General features: G+C 45.6%; 1 pseudogene; it reads right to left on the minus strand.

Moving 5' to 3' along the window:
- Positions 1 to 650: 650 nt before the first annotated feature.
- LOC139540609 (E3 ubiquitin/ISG15 ligase TRIM25-like) lies at positions 651 to 8,861 on the minus strand (annotated as a pseudogene).
- Between the last annotated feature and the right edge of the window lie 3,465 nt (positions 8,862 to 12,326).

A 12,326-nucleotide genomic window follows, 5' to 3' on the forward strand; every position in this document is an offset into this window, starting at 1 on the left:
GGCTTGCTCCTACCTATCTTTCCGAGTTGGTCCTGCCGTACATACCTACACGTACGCTACGGTCACAAGACGCATGCCTCCTAATTGTCCCTAGAATTTCTAAGCAAACAGCTGGAGGCAGGGCTTTCTCCTATAGAGCTCCATTTTTATCACAATAACATTTTCTTCACAATAACTGCAAAAACTAGTATTTTGAATTGTATTGGCTCCAAAAGGAGATTGCACTGGTAATTATTCTCCCGAGCTTGGCTGTACTGGTTGCATCATGTGGACAGATTGCACTGACTAAATAAACAAATTGACCTGCCATTTTAGCTTCTGTTTTTTCGTCCTGCCACATATGCCAAACTTGCCAAATGCTATCATGAAAGAGGACCACAATGGAAATAAGTTGTGTACTTTGTGTTTATCCTTGATGAGGGCATCATTTTGTATGTGTACCTTGTTTAAAATGATCAAATATACTGGAATTTTCATTTACCATAGTCCCGTCTTACAGTAGCTTTCCAGCTTTTGCTTTAGGTAAGATTCCTTGACCTTCCCAAAATCACAGCCTGTGTTGATTTACATTTTAGCTGATGCTCTTATCCAGAGTGACTTAATACATTTTTGTACAGGTTCCCCATGGGAATCGAACCTCAAACACAGGCTTAACAAGCACCGTGCTCTACCAACTGAGCCACACAGGATGGTGGTATATGCAATCTTTCAGACAAAATATGATCATAGTGGTCTTTGTACCTCTGGAGGAAATAGATGTTGTCCTCTGTGTGTGAGAGATCCAGCTCAGAGTCTCTCCTCCTTAGCTCAGCCACCTCCTGCCACATTCGCTCCAGGCGTTCTTCAGCACAAATCACTTCAGCCCTCTCCTGGGCTCTGATCAGCTCCTTTACCTCAAAGCCCCTTCTTTCAATGGAGCAGATCAGCTCAGCAAAGATCCTCTTATAGTCCTCTACTGTTACATTGGCAAAGGGTTTCAGTGGCATCATAGCTTTTTTGAACTTCTCAATCTCCCCCAGTTTATTTTATGTAGGAATGTTTCCTGTTTCAATTTCAACTGATTCTGTTTCTCTGTCCTTTCTGCTGCAGCTGAGACTGTATCATGACCTTTATGTTCATCTAACAAACACATAACAGATACACTGCTGATTGGTATGGCAGTAAATCTCCAGCAGTTTATCATGAAGAGAGGCTTTGACCAGCTTGTGCTTGTTAAAGGCAGGAGATTCAAAGTGAGGCTGGAGATGAGACTCGCAGTAAGGCCAGACACACCAGACAGGATTTTCTCCCTGTGCAGATTTTATTTTATTTTTTTATTTTTTTTCACCTTTATTTAACCAGGTAGGCTAGTTGAGAACAAGTTCTCATTTACAACTGCAACCTGGCCAAGATAAAGCATAGCAGTGTGAACAGATAACAACACAGAGTTACACATGGAGTAAACAATAAACAAGTCAATAACACAGTAGGGAAAAAAAGAGTCTATATACATTGTGTGCAAAAGGCATGAGGAGGTAGGCAATAAATAGGCCATAGGAGCGAATAATTACAATTTAGCAGATTAACACTGGAGTGATAAATCATCAGATGATCGTGTGCAAAAGAGCAGAAAAGTAAATAAATAAAAACAGTATGGGGATGAGGTAGGTAGGTAGACTATGTACAGCTGCAGCGATCAGTTAGCTGCTCAGATAGCAAATGTTTAAAGTTGGTGAGGGAAATAAAAGTCTCCAACTTCAGCGATTTTTGCAATTCGTTCCAGTCACAGGCAGCAGAGAACTGGAAGGAAAGGCGGCCAAATGAGGTGTTGGCTTTGGGGATGATCAGTGAGATATACCTGCTGGAGCGCGTGCTACGGGTGGGTGTTGTTATCGTGACCAGTGAACTGAGATAAGGCGGAGCTTTACCTAGCATGGACTTATAGATGACCTGGAGCCAGTGGGTCTGGCGACGAATATGTAGCGAGGGCCAGCCGACTAGAGCATACAGGTCGCAGTGGTGGGTGGTATAAGGTGTTTTAGTAACAAAGCGGATGGCACTATGATAAACTGCATCTAGTTTGCTGAGTAGAGTATTGGAAGCTATTTTGTAGATGACATCGCCGAAGTCAAGGATCGGTAGGATAGTCAGTTTTACTAGGGTAAGTTTGGCGGCGTGAGTGAAGGAGGCTTTGTTGCGAAATAGAAAGCCGATTCTAGATTTGATTTTGGATTGGAGATGTTTAATATGAGTCTGGAAGAAGAGTTTACAGTCTAGTCAGACACCTAGGTACTTATAGATGTCCACATATTCTAGGTCGGAACCTTCCAGGGTGGTGATGCTATTCGGGCGGGCGGGTGCAGGCAGCGAACGATTGAAAAGCATGCATTTGGTTTTACTAGCGTTTAAGAGCAGTTGGAGCCCACGGAAGGAGTGTTGTATGGCATTGAAGCTCGTTTGGAGGTTAGATAGCACAGTGTCCAAGGAAGGGCCAGAAGTATACAGAATGGTGTCGTCTGCGTAGAGGTGGATCAGGGAATCGCCCGCAGCAAGAGCAACATCATTGATATATACAGAGAAAAGAGTCTGCCTGAGAATTGAACCCTGTGGTACCCCCATAGAGACTGCCAGAGGACCAGACAACATGCCCTCCGATTTGACACACTGAACTCTGTCTGCAAAGTAGTTGCTGAACCAGGCATGGCAGTCATCAGAAAAACCGAGGCTACTGAGTCTGCCGATAAGAATATGGTGATTGACAGAGTCGAAAGCCTTGGCTAGGTCGATGAAGACGGCTGCACAGTACTGTCTTTTATCGATGGCGGTTATGATATCGTTTAGTTGTTTTAGCTGATTTGTATGGGTCCAGGTTTTGCAGCTCTTTCAGAACATCTGCTATCTGGATTTGGGTAAAGGAGAAGCTGGGGACGCTTGGACGAGTAGCTGCGTGGTGGGGCTGTTGGCCGAGGTTGGAGTAGCCAGGAGGAAGGCATGGCCAGCCGTTGAGAAATGCTTGTTGAAGTTTTCGATTATCATGGATTTATCGGTGGTGACCGTGTTACCTAGCCTCAGTGCAGTGGGCAGCTGGGAGGAGGTGCTCTTGTTCTCCATGGACTTTACAGTGTCCCAGAACTTTTTGGAGTTAGAGCTACAGGATGCAAATTTCTGCTTGAAAAAGCTAGCCTTTGCTTTCCTGACTGACCGCGTGTATTGGTTCCTGACTTCCCTGAACAGTTGCATATCGCGGGGACTATTCGATGCTATTGCAGTCCGCCACAGGATGTTTTTGTGCTGGTCAAGGGCAGTCAGGTCTGGAGTGAACCAAGGGCTATATCTGTTCTTAGTTCTGCATTTTTTGAACGGGGCATGCTTACCTAAGATGGTGAGGAAGTTACTTTTAAAGAATGACCATGCATCCTCAACTGACGAGATGAGGTCAATATCCTTCCAGGATACCCGGGCCAGGTCAATTAGAAAGGCCTGCTCGCAGAAGTGTTTTAGGGAGCGTTTGACAGTGATGAGGGGTGGTCGTTTGACAGCGGACCCGTAGTGGATACAGGCAATGAGGCAGTGATCGCTGAGATCCTGATTGAAGACAGCAGAGGTGTATTTGGAGGGCAAGTTGGTCAGGATAATGTCTATGAGGGTGCCCATGTTTACGGATTTAGGGTTGTACCTGGTGGGTTCCTTGATGATTTGTGTGAGATTGAGGGCATCTAGCTTAGATTGTAGGACTGCCGGGGTGTTAAGCATATCCCAGTTTAGGTCACCCAAACTGGCTTTTCGATCACAGAAGTCAACAAATGAGGGTGCCTGGGGACATGCGGGGCCTGGGTTTACCTCCACATCACCCGAGGAACAGAGGAGGAGTAGGATGAGGGTGCGGCTAAAGGCTATCAAAACTGGTCGCCGAGAGCGTTGGGGACAAAGAATAAAAGGGGCAGATTTCTGGGCGTGGTAGAATAGATTCAGGGCATAATGTGCAGACAGGGGTATGGTGGGGTGCGGGTACAGCGGAGGTAAGCCCAGGCACCTGGTGATGATAAGTGAGATTGTATCTCTGGACATGCTGGTTATAATGGGTGAGGTCACCGCATGTGTGGCAGGTAGGACAAAGGAGGTGTCAGAGGTATGAAGAGTGGAACTAGGGTCTCCATTGTAAACTAAAACAATGATAACTAACCTGAACAACAGTATACAAGGCATATTGACATTTGAGAGAGACATACAGCGGGGCATAAAGTAATCGCAGGTGTTGATTGGGAGAGCTAGCTAAGACAACAGGTGAGACAACAGCAGCTAATCAGCTAACACAACAACAGCAGGTAAAATGGCGATGACTAGGCAGAGAGGGTCGGATTAACTACACACAGAGCCTGAGTTTGCGGCTGGGGCCGACAGATAAAAAATAAACAGAATGGAGTACCGTGATGAATGGACAGTCCAGCAGGCATCAGCTATGTAGCCAAGTGATCATAGTGTCCAGGGAGCAGCAGTAGATGGAACAGGGAAGCTGCGGAGTAGTCGCCACTACGCTAGCACGTGGGCGACACGGCGTTTAAAGTTAGTAGCCCGGGGCTTGTAGGAGCGTCTGCTCCGACGGAGGCCGGTTGAAGGCACAACGGATGGAGTATTCGTCGGCAGACCAGTCGTGGTGGTGCGGCGGGGCGCCGTGTCGACAGAGGATCCAAGCCAGATGGCGAAAGTGGTATTGTAGAATTTAGTTTGCTAGCCGGGAGATGCGCCTGGCTCACGGCTAACTGGTGCTAGCTTCGTGGCAGGGGCGTTAGCCACTATAGCAGCGGTGAGTCCGGGTGAGCAGCTGAGTAGGCCGGGAGGTGGGCCTCAGGGATGGCTTCGGTACTGGGTGCCACGGTGGGTGCTAGCTATCTGTGAAGATCAGAAGTAGTGGTCCAGGGATTACGGCAGGAATCCGGCGTTGTAGTGGAGAGACAGTCCAATACTGGTAGACTGGCGAGTATTATCCAGGCTAAAAACAGGGCTGGTATCTGTGCAGAAGGTAAAAGCCGCTAGCAGTGGCTAACAATGACTAAATAGCTTGTAGCTAATTAGCTTGTTAGCTTCTGGTGGTTCTTGGATGTGTTCTAAAATTAAAAATAATAGAGATTCCGTATCACATTGGGTGAGGCAGGTTACCGGAATATAAATATATACAAAAAATAAGAAAAATACAAAAGTACACGAGAGGACAAACAAAAACACGTCTTCACTGCTACGCCATCTTGTCACACTCCACGTCTACTGGTCTAGCATTCTTTAGTTTCTCTGCTACTTCAGCCAGCATTGTACTTCTGTTCCGAAAAGGCCTTGGGATGAAGGTCTGTCTGCACTGGGGGCATTTGTAGACTCCCCTCTGATCATCCTGATCCCACCAGCCCTCAATATAGTCCATACAGTATCTGTGTCCACAGGCAGTTGCCACAGGATCCTTCAGTCGATCCAGACAGATCGAACAACAGAATTGGTCCCTATCAACAGAAATATTAGCAGCTGCTATTTTCTTGCCAATAGATAGGTATACAGACTTGGACTGTTAAAATTGGTTGAAAGTCTAGAAGTAGTTAAACGTTAAGAAGTACATGTCACGCCCTGGCCATAGAGAGGTTTTTATTCTCTATTTTGGTTAGGCCAGAGTGTGACTAGGGTGGGCATTCTAGTTTCTTTATTTCTATGTTTTCTATTTCTTTGTTTTTGGCCGAGTGTGGTTCCCAATCAGAGGCAGCTGTCTATCGTTGTCTCTGATTGGGAATCATACTTAGGTAGTCCTTTTTCCCCCTTTCATTTGTGGGTAGTTATTTTCTGTTTAGTGTCTGCACCTTACAGAACTGTTTGTTTTTTCGTTTTGTTACTTTGTTCGAGTGTTTTTTGATATTAAATAAAATCATGAACACTTACCACGCTGCGCTTCGGTAAACTCCTTCTGACGTCAAGGTAGATAAATACAAAACGGTTTAGCATTTCCCTGAGCACATCGTTTACCAGAGCCTGGAAGACAGCGTTGGTGAGTCCAAACGGCATGACCTGGTACTCATAATGTCTGCTGGCTGTGTTGAATGCTGTCTTCCACTCATCTCCTTCGCATATCCAAACCAGTTGGTAGACATTCCAAAGGTCCAGCTTGGAAAAAATGGTGGACCCCTGGAGTGGTTTAAAAGCCGAGGAGAGGAGTGGTAGTGGGTAACAATTTTTAATCGTAATGTCATTCAGACCCCGGTAGTCAATGCACGGACGCAGGGTCTTGTCCTTCTTCTCCGGCAGGAGATGCAGATGGACGGGCGCCTCCAGTAGCCAGAGACTCCTCTATTTATTCCTCCATGGCCTTGGTCTCCAGCTCGGATAGAGGATATAGCCGACCACGGGGTGGTGTGGTGCCTGGGAGGAGATCAATGGCACAATCATAAGGAAGGTGTGGGGGAAGAGAAGTAGCACGTGCCTTACTGAAAACTTCCAGGAGGTCATGGTATTCAGTGGGAATGGCAGAGACATCCAAAGCCTTGCTAATGCCCTGAGGAGGATGTCTCGGGGACAGCTGTGCTGCTTTAAGACAGTGGGAATGGCAAAATGGGCTCCAACCCAGGATGGAGCGCATGGTCCAGTTAATAACAGGGTTGTGATTTTGGAGCCAGGAAAATCCCAAGACAACAGGAACATGGGAAGATGCAATGAGAAGGAACTGTATGGTCTCACTGTGGTTTCCTGTATATGAACTGGCACTGTACTATGGGTGACTCTTCCAATTGAGCGGCCGTCCAGTGCCCTAGCATCCATGGGGACAGAGAGGGGTTAAGCGGGAATACCAAGTTCAGAAACAATAGTAGAATCCATGAAACGTTCATCAGCCCCAGAGTCAATGAGCACTCAGAGAGACTTAGATTGGTCTCCCAACAGCAAAAGCACAAAAAAAGGAGTGCAGGTGTTGGGAATTAGGGAACTCCCAGTCTGGCAAACTCCCAGTTGTACCCACCAGAGACAAGGGTTTCCTAACAGGGCAGGTAGCTACATAATGTCCTGCCCCTCCACAGTACAGACAACAGTTTGAACTCAGCCTACATGAGCATTCCCCAACCGATAACCTAGCTCTTCCCAGTTGCATAGGCTCAGGAGTATCCAACTCACCCATCATTGATGATTCTCGGGGTACCTCGGGTGTTTTCGGCTCTCCTCGGAAATACACACTTTGGGGATTTCCCGATTCCTTAAGACGAGTGCTATCATCAGACAAACAAGTGTTTCCGAGACCTGACCTCCTCTCACACCGGTGTTGTCATAGGCGACCATCAATCCTAATCGAAAGGGCGATAAGGGGTCCAGTGCTATTTCCCAAGCTGCGAGCTCGTCCTTTATTCCCTCCGACAGTTCATGGAGGAAGGTGTCGAACAGAGCCTCCGGATTCCAGGAACTCTCGGTGGCCAATGTGCGAAAATCTACTGCGTAGTCTGCCACACTATGGGAGTTCAGATGTACCTGCAATACTTTGAGCCGTCTTCCTCCCGGGTACCGGAGAATCGAAAAACCTTCCTCACTTCTACCATGAATTCCTCCAAGCTCTTGCTCACAGCGGATTGCTGCTCCCACACAGCTGTTGCCCAGGAGAGCGCCCTTCCAGACATTAGCGCGATTAAATACGCTATCCTTGATCGGTCCGACGGGAATGAAGAGGGCTGGAGTTTGAATATGAGAGAGCACTGGGAAAGGAACGCCCGACAGGTACCAGAATTGCCTGCATAACGTTCCGGAGGAGGTAAGCGGGGCTCTCGGGGAGCCGGGGAAGTTGAACCAATCCACCACTAGTAGGAAGGTTACTGGGTGGTTGGGAGGTCTCAGACGTGACGTTCTGCCTATGAGCTAATTCACTGATTTGCTCCATTATCGCCTTGAACCCTTGGTCGTGGCGTTCCGTCAGGGAATGAAGCCCTTCCAAAAGGTCCTGAAGTACCTCCTCATGCCTCCCAATGGTGGCTCCCTGCAGGGAGACAACGTGACAGAGCTGGTCCAAGTCTGCTGGGTCTGTCATGGCCAGTTCGTACTATAAGGGCACAAGGCGAGACCCAAATGCAGACACAGGAGGCAGATGGTAGAGCTCCGATATGTATTAAAACAAAAGGAGTAGGCAAAGGCAGGTCGGGGACAGGCGAGAGTTCATAAACCAGGTCAGAGTCCAAACAGTACCAGACGATAGGCAATCTCGAAGTCAGGCCAGGCAAGGGTCAGAAACCAGATCCGAGTCCAAAACAGTGCAAGGGGATAGGCAGGCTGGTAATCAGAACAGTCAGAGTGGCAGGCAGGCGGGTTCGGAGTCAGGACAGGCAAGGGTCGAAACCAGGAGGACTAGAAACAAACAGAGACTGGGAGAAATAGGAGCAAGGAAAAACGCTGGCTGACTTGGCAAACAAGACGAACTGGCACAGAGAGACAGGAAACACAGGGATATATACACCGGGGATAATAAGCGACACCTGGAAGGGGTGGAGACAATCACAAGGACAGGTGAAGAAGATCAGGGTGTGACACACAAGACAGAACTCAACAGGTTTGAATTTTGTCCCAGTGCAGACATCAAACTCCAAATCCCCAGGTCCAGCGTAATAGTGAGCAGGTGGAGCAGCTTGGAGTCCTGTCTTCAATTCCTCCACCAATTCAGCCAGCATTGTGTTTCTGTTCAAAACAGGCCTTGGGAAGAAGGTCTGTCTGCACTGGGGGCATTTGTAGAGTCCCCTCTGATCATCCTGATCCCAGCCGTCCTCAATACAGTCCATACAGTACCTGTGTCCACAAGGAATTGCCACCGGATCCTTCAATATGTCCAGACAGATCGAACAACAGAATTGGTCCCTAGCAACAGAAATATTAGCAGCTGCCATTTTTCTTGTCAACAGACAGGTCTACAGACTTGGAATGACTTCCAATAATTTTTTCAAAGTAAAGAGTACAGACCATCCGATTAAATGCATCAAGTGTAGAGGCAATGTTGTGTTGAGTCGTAAAATGGAGGGGAGTGAGTCTGACTTAAGTTTACCTTTCTCTGAAACCTTCATTCAGATAAGGAGTGGCTTATGGAACCTGTTTAGCAGGTTGTATGTATGACGATTGTGGATCAAAATATGCCACGTAATAGAAAGGTATTATGAGGAGTGGTTTGTAGAATGGACTTAGAATGGCTGCAAATCAAAACTGTAGGTTTCACTTAAAAGGTTTTAAAAGGTTTTCTCAAGATACAGTTCATGATTAAGTTCACAATGCGTTCAGTCAACTAAATGCATGTAGGGTGCTATAAAGGAGTGCTTTAAAGGGTTATACACAAAGCATAGCTTGATGAATGCAAACGCATTTGCAGGTAAAGGTTTGAGTTCTCGCGGGCTAAGCAACAAAGTGATTCATTAACAGGTGGTGTGGTTGTTTTCATATGGCTGTTTTTCATGTGGTGAGTCATGGAACTGGAGAGACTTTCTTCATGACGTCTCTGACATGGCTGGAGAAAATGTGACTTCATATCTTTGGCATGATACTGTGTACTGCAATGCATCATTGATGGATATAAAGTGTCTGCAGGTGGAAGATGCAGAGATGTGGAAGGTGTGGAAAAGAAGGTCATGGTGAATGTGAGGAACAAACTGTGAATTGTTGGAAATCATGTTACTACATATTTGGAGTGCCCATCGAGGGTGAAAGAGAATGAAGTTGCCTAAGTCAGAGCCGTCCAGTGCATTTCATACAAAGAGGCGGTTAAAAGGGTTGAGGGAACGAATGGTCCCCCTAAGGACTTCATTGTGTTGGATAGTCCTTCACTGCAGGCTGCAGAGTTGATCTCCCACCAGCAGGAGCCAGAGATATTACGTGTAAAGAAGGTGGACTTTGTGATTTAAAGTGCACAATGCGTTTAGTTGACTCTTTGCATGTAGGGTGCTATAGAGGGTTATATACTCTTAGACCTTTGTCTGAAAGCATAGCTTGATGAATGCAAATGCATTAGCAGGTAAATGTTTGAGTCCTCGGGGGGCTAAGGAACAAGGTGATTCATTAACACCCTTGTGTGGAGTGGTTGTTTCCATGTGGCGAGTCATGGAACTGGAGAGACTTCATGACATCCCTGACATGGTTTGAATAAATATGTCTTTGACATTGTATGTTGCATCCTTTATGGGTAGAAGAAGGAGTAGAGAAATAAAAAGCACTAAAACATTTTAAATCCACTGATTCCACATTACTTGAGAGTAATAGAAGCAGCAGATTCTATGTGTTTTAGCCTAACCACAGGGTGTCACTAGAGCTCTTCAGAATTGTGTTCAATATAGCTTTGGCTTGTCCAGTTCTCTCAGGTCAGTGCAGGTGAAAGAAGACAAGCAGAGAAATGGGACACACTTAGGAACCATTATGGACTTCTGACATTACCATTCAGTTGAATGTTGCTTTTAAAAAAACAAAATAACAGCCTTAACAGCAATAATCATCTATATTCTGCATAACAATGTCATAAAGAAAATAATACATTTAATTTCACTAGTCTTAACCCCCCTAGAATCGATTGATTCGCCCGCTTGTCAATCGAATTAGCATACTACAAAATTCCCCATCAAAATCTGTCTGGTTAAGCTAGAGATATCTGTTTTTTTTTTGCATGGGCTGCTGCATCTGTGGTGGAAGGTGGCAAAGCTACAGCATTGTTTGTCAGACCAGGAGACATCCCGAAAATGTGTCTTCTCACAAAAACATCTGCAGAGTTCGAACGGTTTAGGATAGAAACTAATATGAACCCACCATCGAAAGCTGAGACTCTCACGAACACATACATTTTGGTTGTTAAATGCATCAAGTGTAGAGGCAATGTTGTGTTGAGATGTAGACTGGGAGTGAGTCTGAGTTAAGTTTTGTCTACTCTGAAACCTTCATTCAGATAAGGAGTGGTTTATGGAACCTGTTTAGCAGGTTGTATGGATAACAAATGTGGATCAAAGTACACATAATTGAAAGGTCTGGTGGGGAGTGGCTGCTAGAAACAACATAGCTAACTCATATGTACAATCAAATTGTACAAAACTCCTCCTACTTCTCTTCTACCCTGGAGGGGAGCCTGCAACCCTACTAGTCACCACACACCTCATTCAACCAGATCACAGATAACCCTTTAAATGCCCCCACCTGCAGTCATTAGTCCCCAAACCAACATGGACCACTACAGACGCGTTATTGAATGTGTATTGCATGAGTGTGGAGTGGCGGCCAAGGTATTTTGTTCCTATTGCTATGTAGATTTATATTGTTTGATTGTTGTGCATATAAGTGCACTTCCCTTATTTGCTAGTTGTGTAACACTGTAGCATTTGGAGTATTTTAGTTTGGATATATTTGCCCTTTATTTACCATGCACCTCTGTTTTATTTTAAAGTCATGTTTCTGTTTACCTAGACATCAACATCTTTCAGCTGTGACATTTGAAGGCTACAAAACACTAACAAAGCTGTTCTAAAAAAAGTTGAAAGGTTACCCACTCCTTGTGTTCTTACAGACATACCCATTGCGTTACCTCGCACCCATCCCTACCCAGACTTTAAGCAATTTTTCAATAACTGACTATACTGATTACATATGCCATATGTCACTCCATATGTTAAATGTCAATGTACTGTAATTTAAAATTGGACATTAACCCCCCCCAAAAGGTAAGCCCCATCTTTCCCATCCCAACCTATCTCTGAGTTGAACAGTGGCTTCAGCCTCTGTCCCTACCCTGAGGCCTCAGGAACATGACGTCTTAGCTGACACACACTCTTATTTCCAATCCCTGGTGCATGTCCTCTTGTGTGTCCCCAGAGCAGTATGTGTATTGGGTGGGTTAAGGCTTCCTCTCCCCGAAGGAGAGATAGTAGTAGAGAGTGGGGTAAGTTAAGAGTTAAGTTGAGCCACACTTGTTTCTGTGAAACCATACACAAAAGTAACAATTTGACCAAATTTAGGAAGAGCTAATTTAATGGAGTCTGAAGGATAATGCAAGTTATGTCTCAAACTGATTTCACCAAGTCAAATGTATTTGTGTTAGAGGTTTCATGATGCTTGATTCTAAACCATAGTAGATCATTTTACTATTATTCTATACATCAGTTGGTCTCTAAATGCTTTATGAGGTCCTAAACCTAGCATGAAAGTAGACCACACTATCTACCTAGAAAGTTTTCATCTGTATTATTCGTAGCTGTCTACATACCACTCAATGAGCTGTATACCGCCATAAGCAAACAGGAAAATGCTCATCCAGAGGTGGCGCTCCTAGTGGCCGGGGACTTTAATGCAGGGAAGAAACTTAAATCAGTTTAACCTAATTTCTATCAGCA

This window comes from Salvelinus alpinus, chromosome 16 (assembly GCF_045679555.1).
Source record: "Salvelinus alpinus chromosome 16, SLU_Salpinus.1, whole genome shotgun sequence".
Classification (NCBI taxonomy): domain Eukaryota; kingdom Metazoa; phylum Chordata; class Actinopteri; order Salmoniformes; family Salmonidae; genus Salvelinus; species Salvelinus alpinus.